Source organism: Mixophyes fleayi, chromosome 9 (assembly GCF_038048845.1).
Source record: "Mixophyes fleayi isolate aMixFle1 chromosome 9, aMixFle1.hap1, whole genome shotgun sequence".
In the NCBI taxonomy this organism is placed as follows: domain Eukaryota; kingdom Metazoa; phylum Chordata; class Amphibia; order Anura; family Limnodynastidae; genus Mixophyes; species Mixophyes fleayi.
The window spans coordinates 61645114-61659866 of NC_134410.1; the positions used below are offsets into that span (position 1 = coordinate 61645114).

Genomic DNA, 14753 nt, shown 5'->3' on the forward strand with positions numbered 1-14753 from the left:
GGGGGCAAAGGCAGCATGAAAGAGGGGGATGAAGAAAGGGGGCACAAATGCAGCATGACACAGGGGGATGAAGAAAGGGGGGACAAAGGCAGCATGACACAGGGGTATGAAGAAAGGGGGGACAAAGGCAGCATGACACAGGGGGATGAAGAAGGGGGGGCAAAGGCAGCATGACACAGGGGGATGAAGAAAGGGGGGACAAAAGCAGCATGGCACAGGGGGATGAAGAAAGGGGCAAAGGCAGCATGGAGGGCGCAGTGCTATCATAAGGGGGCATAGCGTGGTGATGATGAAGGGGCACAGTAATGTGTGTGTGATGGCACAGGAAGCTTTTGGCAATGAAGTGTGTGTGAGGTAGATGGTGGCTAATTAATGGTTGCTATTTTGTTTGCAGGGTAATGGAAATACTATTATTAATGTTGGGGCTGGAGGAAGGCCTAATTATTAATCATGGGTGCTATTGATTTAATGGTGGTACTGGTTGTCATTTTCTAAATGTAGCCATTTTTTTCCAAATAGGGTCCCCTAACATTCCAGGACCCAGACAAGCCGCAATTAAAGAAACCTGCGGCCACATGGAGTGAAAGTGAGAAGAACAGGTAGGAGAGAGCAGGAGAGTGTGTGAAATGTTGCGATTCTAGTGGAACAATGTAAATTGCTGCATAGCCACGCCCCTAATTGTATGACCACTACCACTCCCATTTTGGCGGCGGCGCAAACATGCACACCTGTAAGGGGGCCCCATGAAGTTGTTGTACTGGGGCCCTGAATTCCTCTTGGCAGCCCTGGTTATATTACAAGCTTGCCTGAAGAGGTGGGTTTTCAGAGAAAGCTTGAAGGTTTGTAGACCAGAGGAAAGTCTTGTTGTGCAAGGGAGGTGTCAAGATACTACCCTTAACTGGGATGGCAGTTACCCTCTGTGGGATTAATTACTCACTCGGGTAGACCAGAATATATCCTCCAGCAGCATCTTGCAGTCAGCACTCCAAAATAATAATCTCAGTCTCTTTCAGAGTCTTATCCTCCCGCAATATTGCCACTACCAATTAGCTAGACCGTTTCAGGGTCGCCCAGCCTGGGTTACTGGCTCAGACAGACCCTGTCCTGGTAGGGTTTCCTCCAGCGGCACTACAATACCTGCCCAGAATCCTTTTTGCTGATGTCTTGTGCACCAGGATCCTCCAAGCTAGAATAGCTCTCTTGGCATTCTCCTCTCCCTATATTCTTCGCTATATACACAGGGAGTAGGGTCAAATGTCTCAATCCTACCCCCTATAGTAGGGACACTTTAACTGTTAGACATACAGTCTCTGTTACCTTTATTATACAATGGAATGGCTTGACTCAATTAGCTATTTGGTTGAATACACTAAACAAAGGGTTACAATATAACATCAAGGAATGACACTTCACGCTTGCGTGAAACAACAAGACATTTGACACAAGGTATCTGCAACATTACACAATCTGAGTCTGTGATATATTTTGATACAATAAAATTTATATTGATACATATCAATACATTTCCCAATGCTGTTTTAGCCAGTATATTACTGTGAAGGCACATTGCATATCATCTAGAAGTTCTAACCAAATTACCTCTCAGATTACCATTTGACCTAGCTAATTATCATGGACTGCCAGCTAGTTATGTCAAGCTACTCAGACATTGCTCTGATTACAAACCAGGTCTACGCCACACCTCATAACAATGGGCATTTGGGACAAATGGTAATTACATTAGCTAACTCAAGGAAAATTACTTCTGCTGTCCTGTTATTTTCACATAAAAAGGCAATATTCTTTCTATTTCTAATACGTACAATATTGCAGGTAATAGCAAGGGCAAAATGTATCTAATAACATGAAATAATAATACACATAATACACCGATGCTCTGGTGTATATACTTAGACTGGGCCAAAGATTAAAAAGTACATTAAACCTTGAGAAATGGGTGATGAATAAAAAGTTCTCAGTCCAGTAGCACCCCGTTTCTTGACAGCAGTGAATTCCATAGAGTGGATGAGGCTCTAAAAAAAAAAGTCTTGTAACCGGGAATGGGAGGATGTAATGAGAGTGGATGAGAGACGCAGATCTTGTGCAGAACAGATTTGTCGAGTTGGGAGATATTATAAGACAAGTGAGGAGATATATGTTGGTGCAGTTTTGTTAATGGCCTTGTAGGTTAGTAGAAGTATTTTATATTGGATTCGGTTTAAAAAGAAGTGACCAATGTAGAGACTGACAGAGTGGTTCAGCAGAGGAAGAACGATTTCCAAGGAATATCAATCTAGCAGCTGTGTGCAAAATAGATTATAGGGGTGAGAGTCTCTTTCGGGGAAGACCAGTAACAAGTGAATTGAAATAGTCAATGCGGTGGTAATGGTATTAACGGTAATGTGAATACTGACAATGTTTACACCTACACAATTAATACGATAGTGAAGAAAGCAAGCTGTAAAAAGTAACTACTTACCTGGAAACAGACACACTGGAAATCCGAAGTAAGGAGAGAGCAGCACTTCCAAATTACGTCACTTGCAAGCGTGACTGGGACTTTTCCGATTTTAAAGCTGCAACGCACGGACCCATGTAAGTATTACCTTTGGGTTAGGGTGAGGGGTTAGGATAAGAGATTAGGGTTAGGGTTAGTGTTAGGGGTTAGGGTTAGGGTTAGGGGTTAGGATTAGAGATTAGGGTTAGGGTTAGTGTTAGGGGTTAGGGTTAGGGTTAGTGTTAGGGGTTAGGGTTAGGAATACAATTCATATCACATGTGTTCGTGCGTTGCTTCTTTAAAAAAAAAAAAAATCAATGTTGCACTTACAATTTACATAATTTACAAGTGTCGCACTCTCCTCACATTGGATTTACAGTCTGTCTGTTTATAGGAAAGTAGTTGGTTTTTACAGGTCGCTTTCGTCACTATCGGAATAATTATGGAGGAGTAAACACTGTCGGTGTTTACATTATCGTTTACTCGTACTACACCCAGTCAATGCGGGAGATGATGAGTGTCTGAATTAGAGTTTTTGCAGAGTCTTGTGTAAGATATGTGCGTATTCTGGAAATGTTTTTTAAATGTATGTAACATGATTTAAATATAAAGTTAATGTGGGGAACAAAGTATAGTCCAGGATCACTTACTAGTCGAACGTACTACACTATTTTTGGTAATTTTCTGAGTTGTCTTTCTGAATTGGACACACTCTCTGGATGATAAGTAGAAGGAATATTAGAGTATACACATTATATTCATCTACTCAACAAATAAGCTGATATTATTCATATATTTGGTATGGGCATAATTGGCACCGATTTTTATATTGTAATTTGTTTGAATGAATTACACTATGTGTGGCACTCCTTTTTAATTATGTCTTGGATTGTAGGTTTGGCACTTGCAAACAGGTGTCATCTGACCTGGGAGCTGCCTACTGTGAATATAAGTATTTATTCCTGTTGATATTATCACGGTTTAATCACTTTTAGCGATTGTTTAGCTTATTTTCTTTTTGATAAGTGATAGTGATTAGTCCAAGTGATAAATTAAATTAGTAAATTTATATGCAGCAATGTGATTATGGGATAATATACAAAAAACTTTGCAACAAGTTTTAAAGAACTCACTGATTACATTATATCTTCATTTATTCCCACTAATTTGTCTAATATTATATATATATATATATATATATATATATATATATATATATATATATACACATACATACATTTCAAGTAGAATAGCTATTATGGAAGAGGTAATACTTTTATTGCTACATATATGATTTAACAGAATTGTTCAGAGTTATTTTTCTTACTTTCTTACTTTTTACTATTTACTATAATACCCAGCTATTTTTAACATATACATACAATAATGGTTTAGATCTTAATATATTTTTCACAACAAAGGGGATACCGCAGGGGTGGGCAAACCTGTCCTCAAGGGCCATATCCAGTTCATGTTTTTAGGATTTCTGTCTGTAGAAACAGGTGGGATAATTACTGACCCAGCCAAATAGATTAACTCAGCTGTACATGATTAAAGAAATCCTAAAAACATGAACTGGATATGGCCCTTGAGGACAGGTTTGCCCACCCCTGGGATACAGGGATACAGACTGAAGATGTCTGTGAGAATGCTTTTTCTTTTTACTTTGGGGAATTGTAAACAGCCAGGAGTGTCTAGGACTGATTGACAGCAGGTTTGGACATGGCAGGTGGTTTCTCCTAGGATAGTGAAAATGTGTAAACATTGTTTTCTCATGGTTTATGTTAGGCATATGGTTGTCCTCAGAGATTATACATGCCTTTGTCTAGTGCCTTTGATTCTGGAGTTTATTGTAATAATTAACAAGCATTTTAGTAATAATAAGCAATGAATCTGGATCACTCATCCTAATTTAGGAGGAGGCAGCTTCAAAGGTATTCTACATGTTGACATTTTTGATCAAGCCTGATCATTCAACACTGGGTTCATGACAATTAAAATTTGTGTTCACTCTTTTGATTCCAGTGAGATTCCCTATATTAAATTTATTCAGAAACACTTCAAAGTCTGTGTGATCTGCTCCATCACAACTGACAGGTGCTGCATACTTGATGCATGTAATGCATACTTGCCTACTCTCCCGGAATCTCCGGGAGGCTCCCGAATTTTGGACTCCCAGAAGAAAAAGCATTCTCCTGGAACATTGTGGGGGCGGGATTTAATGATGCAGATTTGCATCTTCAACCTCCACCCCCTGCTAGACCATGATGTTAATTTGATCTTTTCCAAGCAGGGGTGGGGCCACACCTGTCACATGACCTCCCCTCCGGGATCTCCAAAAGTTGGCAAGTATGGTGTTGTGCATGTAATGTAAAGTAATGAAACATAAACCAGTATAACGAAATTGTTGTGAGCTGTGTCATTACTTGTCGATACCAAGTACCCCCCATGTGTCAATATAATAGATCACAAGCATCAGAATGAAATATATTTAAAATAGCCATTATGTAAAAAAATGGCTTCTAAAACCAATTGTGCACTTACAATATGGTGTGCTCAATAAACGGAAGGTATCCTCCCAAAATGTTGGATTTATATTACAATAAATAGCAAAGACAAGCAGGATAATGAAGACAGAGATAGAAATCCCATTTAGCAATGTTGGAATTGATACGTTCATATGTATCATATGAAATAAAGATTCTCAGATATGATCGCTGTGGTTCCAAAACACAATAGTTTTACTTGCAAAATTAATTACAGGTCAAAGTATCTCATGCATACGCTTGTGCACTTGACACCAACAACAAGTTTCTATCAGAACGCTCTGGTTTCCAAAGCCAGAGGTGAACACTTTATGTACTGTACAGTCATAAAAAGCAGCGACATTACATAGATACACAGTTACAATAATAAGGTCCACACTCATTGGTCGATGGGTCATGACCTCCCAAGATCTTAACGCCCCATTGGTTGATTCCTCTGGTCATTGTTCCTTGAGGTGGCCAGGTGTCCTTCCACGGGCTCCCTCCTCTAGATCTATATAAACTGGTTCTTTTATGACATCTCTGGAGTAGCTATTTGATGTATGAAAAGTAATATTAGTCATAACTAGCTTTTGCAATGTGCGAACGCTACATAAATAATACTGGAAACTTTCTCATGTGAATGCGAACAGAATGAGACTAAGCTCAATGTAATTAACTTGTTGAAAACATTAATTAGCTTCTTCACCACATTATATTTTATGTAAACTGAAATAAATAGATTAAACCTATTTGCATGTTGTCATTTTGCAAAAAAAACAACCCAAATATTCAACTCATATGATTGGGATGCATGAGTTAAAAAGATAGACTCCCCTTCTCCAAAGCAAGAGATGACACTCCACCTTAAGTTTTATAATTCTTCTGGCCTCAAAAGCATTCAGATCAGGTTCTCATGACCTAAAGTCCAAGGTCATACAGTCCTAAAAATTTGTGTCCTCTGGAGTTCCTATACAGGCTGGAGGGAACATATTCTTGTGAATTATTGCTGCAAGGCAGTGCATCTGTTATTCTTGTAGTGTGGCAGACTTACTACCTTAATTTAATTAAAGACATTACATATTATTGTCCTTTATTTGAAGAAATATAAAAAATGTTATACTGAAAAAGTTAAATTAGTCAATAGCAATTCCTCAAAGCTAGACTTGGTGAATAAATACTAAGGGTGTGCACCGGCCACTTTTGGTGTTTTGGGTTTTGGGTTCTGATTAGCTCGAGGTTTTGGGTTCTGATTTGTTTTACCAAAACACCCCACGAAAGGTTTTGGTTCTGATTTTGGGTTTTGGGTTCTGATTTTCTTTTAAAAAAGCATAAAAAGTGCTAAAATCCATATTTTGGTTTTTTTTTCACTCCTACACTATTATTAACCTCAATAACATTCATTTCCACTAATTTCCAGTCTATTCTGAACACCTCACACCTCACAATATAGTTTTTAGTCCAAAAGGTTGCACCGAGGTAGCTGGGTGTCTAAGCTAAGCTACACAAGTGGGCGGCACAAACACGTGGCCCATCTAAGAGTGGCAGTGCAGTGGCAGACAGGATGGCAGTTTGCAAGAGTTTGCTAGAGGTGCAAGATGGAATTGTCCTTGGGCACTCCCACCCTGATGTTGTTGAATGGCATTTTGCTGCACCTCCATCCTCTGCAGCATATAGAGGGTGGAGTTCAAGCACGTCACTACCTCTTGTTTTAGTTGATGGCAGGGCAGGTTCATGCTTTTTTGATGTAGCAGGAACAGTGAATGTAGTTTAATATCTGATACTAATATTTCTGCACTGCAAGAACAGTGAACGTAGTTGAATATCTGATACTAATATTTCTGCACTGCAGGAACAGTGAACGTAGTTTAATATCTGATACTAATATTTCTGCACTGCAGTAACAGTGAACATAGTTTAATATCTGATACTAATATTTCTGGACTGCCTAGTGAAGTGGAATCTCGACGGGATTTGGTACCGGGGACACAATACCTCCATCAACCGTCTAAATTCCACTGCACAGATGGCGGACACCGGACGCACGTCTAACACCAACATAGCTGTTACCGCTTTGCCATAGGATGACTACTGTCGTATTTCGTTTTCATGGCAAACGACTTTTGGATGGTCAACTGTTTGGTGAAAGACGTAGCGTTCTTACGTATCTTCCCCTCTGGGAAGATGACCGACTAACAGCAGCAGCGGCAGTAGTAGGCGTACCGCTGCAGGATCCTCCGGAAGAATCCCGGATTGAAGAGGACTCAGTCATGCCGGTGACATGGCCTGCAGGACTATCTCTGATGGAGATCGTGGAGGAAATTGATGAGGAGGGTGTTGCTGGTGTGGATACAACAGGACCAAGGGATTTAGGTGTCCCTGGACTGCTGACGGTCCTAGCCACAGGTCCTGAACTAAACACTGAATTATGAAGGTTCTTCAGGTGACGTATAAGGGAGGATGTCCCTAGGTGGCCAAGATCCTTACCCCTGCTTATTTGAGCTTCACATAAGCTACATATGGCCATACATTTGTTGTCCGGATTGGGATAAAAATAACTCCAGACAGAAGAGGTGGATTTTTTGGTCTTCTGACCAGGCATGACGATGGGCTTTTTCATCCCATGGACAACAACTGTTTCCCCCCCTGGTGGCTCATTTATGATAACCACATCAGCATCCTCCTCGTCAAGTTCCTTCTCAGCGCCAGCTACATCAATATCCTCCTCCCGGTGTACAACATTCACACCTTCATTAGCCAAATCTGTAACTGGACTGTGGGTGATCCTTCCAGCATATGCAGAGGGCGTGCTGCAAATGGTGGAAGGAGCCACCTCTTCCCGTACAGTGATGGGAAGGTCAGGCTTCGCAACCACCAACACCCTTGGACTCGCTGGACTTGGACTAGTTGTTGATGACAGCTTAAGTCTCTTAAATTTGTTAGAGGGGGGGAGGAGGAGTGCTTAGATCCGTGGGTGAAGCTGAACCACTAGTCATGAACACGGGCCAGGGCCTAAGCCGTTCCTTGCCACTCCGTGTCATAAATGGCATATTGGCAAGTTTACGTTTCTCCTCAGATGATTTTAATTTTCTTTTTTTGCTAATTTTTGTGAACTTTGGGTTTTTGGATTTTACATACCCTATACTATGAGATTGGGCATCGCCCTTGGCAGACTACGTTGATGCCATTTCAGCATCTATGTCAATGTCTTGACTAGTGGCAGCAGCTTCAGCATTAGGAGGAAGTGGGTCTTGATCTTTCCCTACTTTATCCTCCAAATTTTTGTACTCCATTATATGCAGCACAAGAGAGCGTACCCCTAAACCACACACACTTTGGGACAACAGAAACAATGAACGTAGTAATAAAAATGGCAGTTCCTCTTTTTTGGGACTGCACAAACAATGAACGTAGTAATAGAAATGGCAGTTCCTCTTTTTTGGAACTACAGAAACAATGAACGTAGTAATAGACATGGCAGTTCCTCTTTTTTGGGACTGCACAAACAATGAACGTAGTAATAGAAATGGCAGTTCCTCTTTTTTGGGACTGCACAAACAATGAACGTAGTAATAGAAATGGCAGTTCCTCTTTTTTGGAACTACAGAAAAAATGAACGTAGTAATAGAAATGGCAGTTCCTCTTTTTTGGAACTACAAAAACAATGGACGTAGTAATAGAAATGGCAGTTCCTCTTTTTTGGAACTACAGAAACAATGAACGTAGTAATATAAATGGCAGTTCCTCTTTTTTTGGACTGCACAATGAACGTAGTAATAGAAATGGCAGTTCCTCTTTTTTGGAACTACAGAAACAATGAACGTAGTAATAGAAATGGCAGTTCCTCTTTTTTGGGACTGCACAAACAATGAACGTAGTAATAGAAATGGCAGTTCCTCTTTTTTGGAACTACAGAAACAATGGACGTAGTAATAGAAATGGCAGTTCCTCTTTTTTGGAACTACAGAAACAATGAACGTAGTAATATAAATGGCAGTTCCTCTTTTTTTGGACTGCACAAACAATGAACGTAGTAATAGAAATGGCAGTTACTCTTTTTTGGAACTACAGAAACAATGAACGTAGTAATAGAAATGGCAGTTCCTCTTTTTTGGAACTACAGAAACAATGAACGTAGTAATAGAAATGGCAGTTCCTCTTTTTTGGAACTACAGAAACAATGAATGTAGTAATAGAAATGGCAGTTCCTCTTTTTTGGGACTGCAAGAATATATTGCTCTATAATATTTTTTATACTTTTTCAATTATTTTTTTATATTTTTTTTTTTAAAAAAAAATTTGGCATTTTGTTTTGTATTTTTTTACATTTTTTTAAAGATTTTTGGCTAATTAACAAATTGCTATGGACTTATCAGAAACAAATACAGGACAAAAGCACCACTGGACTCAGCAGCACAGACACTGGCCAAAGCACCACTGGAATCAGCAAGACAGAGCACTGGAAAAAGAACTACTGGACTCAGCAGGACAAAGCACCACTTGACTAAAGTAATCAGCAGGACAGAGCACTGGACAAAGTACTAATGGACTCAGCAGGACAAAGCACCACTTGACTAAAGTAATCAGCAGGACAGAGCACATCAATCTCCCTCTTCAGTAACCACAGGGAGAATGAAGATGGCGGCCGCGAGCGGGGCATTTATGAGATCCGAGTCTCGCGAGATCCGACGCGAGACTTGGATGTCATAGCCTCGTTTTGCATTCCTTGGGCGGCCGGAAGTACCAGAACAGTGCTCGGATCCCGTTGGATCCGCACTGTTCGGGTGGGCTCGGATTAGCGAAATCCGAGCCCGCTCATCTCTAATAAATACAGATGAAATGAATTGGGATTCAGTTCCAGTTGTGGACGCAGCACTTATCAGGTTCGCAAAGCATGTTACTTTACTAAAAGAAGATTTAACGTAATTTAAATATATAATGGATAGAAATCTGAAGATCTCATTTAGAAATGTTGAGAACATCTTAAATGCTGCATGCAAAAAAGGCTATTTATCACAGCCTTAGATCATTTGCAGATCAGTTCAGATTTTGAGAGCGTAGCATCAAGGGGATTTGGTCTGAACTTTGACCAGAGTGATCTAGTCACATCAATAGGGGTTTCATGGTTGAAATCATAATTTGAAGATTTATCCTCAAAACAAAATGTAAGTGTTAGTTTTGCTGGAGAGAATTGGGGAAAAAAAAAACCTAGAAGTCGCTATTGCAAAAGTAAAAAATAGAAATCTGGTAAAAGAAAACTGTAAGAAAATATATTTTTTTTTCATGGAGATGGACTTTATTAAAAATGGTAAAGAGAGAGAGTTCAGTCTGCCGAAAAGAAACTTCAAAGTCTTTCTGATGGGGATCCTGTCCAGACAGTAACAGTGGGAGCCAAATTACTACAGTAAAATAATATTTGGAAAGAGATGATTTCAGATGATTTGGTGATTTCAGTCTCAAGAGGATATGTAACAAAACTCAAGTACTTCCCTACTTAGGATATCTTTGTTCTAACCTCTCTGCCAGCAGCTGTATAAAGCTGAACAACAGTCCTTCAATATGTCAAACAACTATCAAAAAATATTTTGGAGTTTCTGCATATTTCTAGTTACAAAAGTCACAGGAGGATTCAGACCTGTTTCAGACTTAAATAATCTCAAAAATCATATCAAGGTAACTCATTGGCTATTGCACGTGTAATCAGAACAAGAAACTGGATGTTATCAATAGACCTAAAGAATGCCAGTCTGCACAATCCACTGGCAAGTGTACATCAGTGGTTACTCAGTTTTATGTTAAACAATCATCATTATCAGACCAAGTGTATTTCAAAAGTCATACTAACTTAAAATATTTTTCATCAGCTTGATGATTTTCCAGGTCTAGCACAGAAGAAACTCTTCTCTGGCACAGAAATCCTGTGTCGGTGACTCTACAATAACAGTCAATTAATGCCATATCACAAATAAATATTTCTGAGAGCCTTGTTCAATACCATAAACGTATCAATTTCTCTTCCAGGGAAGAAAGTGAAGTATATACCGTATTTCCCCAAGTATAAGACGCACCCATGTATAAGACGCACCTTAATTTTGGGGTCCAAAATGAAAAAAAAGATGTATTACATAAAGACTGACAGCTCCGAGACTGTGGGAGGCGCTTGAAGGACCTTAAGGTCCTTTTGCCAATCAGTGGAGACACGCTGTTCCAAACAGCCAGCGGGGACACAGCCAGCAGGACACGCTGTTCAACACAGCCAGCGGGGACATGCTGTTCAACACAGCCAGCGGGGACTCCTCTCTCACACCGACTTCCGACTTCTTCATTGAGGTAAGTAGCGCTTGCAGTGTATAAGACGCACCTTTTTTTAGACCTAAAATTTGGGGGGAAAAGGTGCGTCTTATACATGGGGAAATACGGTATTTCAAAAGTTAAAGCAAAATTTGACCCAGCATTTTGTCTCAGCAAACCAATCCTGGGAATATTGCTGTACCCCTTTTATGATGAGAGGGTCTAGAGAGAATCAAAAAGGTTACAGACCCCCTCTCTTAAAAAAATGGGATTGGCACATTTTAATACAGTATATTTCTCCACAAAAACACGACGTAGGACGTGAAGTAGTGACCAGGAAAAACAACTTAATGTTCTGCAAACATTGACTTACAGAAGCTGGATTTTTGCAGCAGAAAGCACATAATTGAAATGCATTCAAGCCTTTGTAGTTTTTACACCTCTTATATAGGCAAAAATGGAAAAGTTGAAATGGACAATGTAGTGGCTATAACCTATATTGCAAAACATGGAAAGTGCCATGCTCAAAGACCTGGAACCAGTGATTAGTTGCTCAGGGGATCACCTGAAAGCATTGTCAGCAGTCTATGTCCCAGGTAAACAACATATTGTAGTGGACACAGTGTTTGAAATAGGGGTTTATACACTGGTATGCCATACCGCAACTTCTCCTACTGCCTTCATTGTAAAACTTTCAAATTCCATTCACTTACATTCCCATTACAGTTTTCATACTGCCACTTCCACATTTTCATATCGCTACTTCTAAATTTCCACTTCGACCACTGAGTGGACACCCTAAGCAGATTATTTCTGGACTGAAATGAGTGGTCTTTAAATCATTAATGCTTCAACTATTGGGAAGGAGGGGGGAAGCCACAGGTAGAAGTTACGCCAATAGAAAAAAATAGGAAAAGTACTTGTTTCTATTCAAGGTGGTGTTGCCACAGGACAGAGGGAATGTACAGCTTGTTGCAGACTTGGAATTTCTCCCTAATATACATCTTTCCACAAAAACCCTGATCCAAGACGTGTCATACTCTACCCGCACTTATGATGCAATAACAATAATAGCAAACGCCATCATCAAATCCTTGAAATATAATTCTCTATCCCAATGCTACTCCAATAAATATGTCAATTAATAAAACTGGTCAGAAGCAAAGGTCAGTTCTGCAATGCGAGGTCTGGCACAAAGGTCAAGCGGAGCCAATGGAGATGTGGTGCAGGCTCAAAGTTTGTTACTCAGGAAAGTGGACAGAGCAGCCTAAGATCTGCTACATAGGGAAGCAGACATTGCATAAATGCTAAAAACTGATCTGGATACTTATAGCTGCTAAGATGCGCCTATTATTTCTGCCGATGTCACAGTTTATTCAGTAACAGCCATCTTTCTCCAGTTTACCGTCCTTTAGTTTATCTAACTTCCTGATTAATGGTGCAGATGATAATTGGTCACTGGAATCCAACAAATCCTGCCTCTTCTGCACCCCAGCTTGGATGCCAGTGATGCAAACATATATGAATTGCACTTAATGGACAACCTTTTGTAAAAACTGGTTTTCACAATATAAGCAGTTTTATGCTGCTGGGTGAAAGTAGGCACTGCTAATGTCATGGTTTGTGAGAGCAGGCCTTAAAAAAGAATCAGAAAGAATTGGTGGAAGATATTGTGATTCACTCTTATTAGCCATGCAAGCCATGAGTTCCACTCCTATAATGATTGGATGGTCAAGGCACCATGTCCATTTTAGGAGAGAAGCTATACATGGGGATTAAACAAATATTCCACTCATATGATTTGGAATCCATGAGTTAAAAAAAGTTAGATTCCCCTTCATACAGAATATGGGAGTGCCAAAGTAAGTTGTAATTATTCTGCTAAAAGCAGACATAGAACAATATTGATCAAATACAGCCTCAGTAAATCAAAATCTAAAATTGCTGGAGTCAGCCGAACAAGATGGTTTCTGTTTGCAACCAATGTCCAAGTTTCAGACCTGTTGGCATTCGGTTATATTCAGTGGGCATACAATCCGTTGTAATGCAGTTAATAAGGGCAATTGCAAACCACCACCGTTAAAAGCCTTCTTCCTAAAATTTAATTTTCTGTCAGTTTTGAAGAACTTGACCTTTTGAACATTCAGGGCCTGATTCATTTAAAACGCACCTAATTCGGGTACAAGCGGATCTGAAGAAACGTCTCTTGTTGAATACGGGTGTATGTATGCTCTGCTTATACGGCACTTGCCCTGTTGAGACAGACACAACACACTTATTTTTATTTCATTATTTTTTCAATTAAATACATTTGTCAAGATGTCATAGATATCTATTGTACATAAATTTTTACAGATGCTCTTAATTGCAAACATGTTTTAGCATACATTTACGACCATCACAATCAGTCGACACTTACACCTGCTCTGTAGCTGCTGCAAATAAAATGACTGAAAACACTTACTTTAGAGATGTGTCTGAATCAGATGATACTGCCTGTGTTCGACCTTGGCAAGCCCTTAGTGTACATTGACTACATGCATACGCCCCTTCCCTTCCCTGTTTGGCCCATGAAATCGTAGGCTGTTGGAAGTGTCTTTTGTGTTCAAAGATGAATTGAATGTACTTGTGTTCACTGGCGTATAGTCTGTTTCTGGACATACGCAGAGAAATGTAACGTAAAATACGACACATATTGACAATTATGTCCCTTAATAAATCAGGCCACTTTTAGAATTTTATGCTAAAAATGGAGTTGTGGTGGCTAGTACTTTTGATACAAGTAAAGGACAGGCAGTGATCTTAAGAACGTTAGACAGTTGGATTACAAGATTGATAAGGGTAGCTTTAAATTCTTCAGGTCGAGGAAGATCTGGTGGCAATCATTGCTTTCTACCACAGGAGCTAATGTTTTTTTCAGAACAGATAAGCAGTTCAATTGGTACCATTCTTGATGGAATATCGCTATAATAAGAACCTTAAATAAACTTCTCTGTGATTTGCTATCACAGCAATCAAGTGACTGGGAGCTATGCCAATTGGTGTTTGGTAGTAAATGTCAGAGAGAGCAGGTCACAGCGCAAGCATATGTAAAGTGGGTGGGATACAAGGGATTAAGCAATAAAAAAGGTAGTGTGACAGATTCAGTACACATTATTTGGCAATTGGCTTTGCATTTTCTGTAAATAATGAAATATTGTTTTGTGCCAGTTGCATGGGCAGCTGACCTTTATTTGTTATTGCTAGATAAATCCCATTGATATGTTTCAATGGGCACCTAAAACAAGGAAAATTGTTCTTCAATTACCATAAATTTCTTTTCCCACTGCTCATATATAGCAGTCTCCTTTTTCCACCATTTTTTATTAGATGCTAGAAAAATAGAATGACAGACAGTAAGGAGAATGTGTAATTTATTTGTTTGAAGGAGGGACTATCTT

General features: G+C 39.6%; 1 long non-coding RNA gene across 1 annotated transcript; it reads right to left on the reverse strand.

Annotated features, from left to right (window-relative positions):
- Positions 1-5122: 5122 nt before the first annotated feature.
- LOC142101609 (uncharacterized) lies at positions 5123-13820 on the reverse strand. The gene is made up of 3 exons (XR_012679073.1): positions 13778-13820; positions 13484-13565; positions 5123-5574 (listed from the first exon to the last, which is right to left on the reverse strand). It is a non-coding gene; the product is annotated as an uncharacterized LOC142101609 (long non-coding RNA).
- Between the last annotated feature and the right edge of the window lie 933 nt (positions 13821-14753).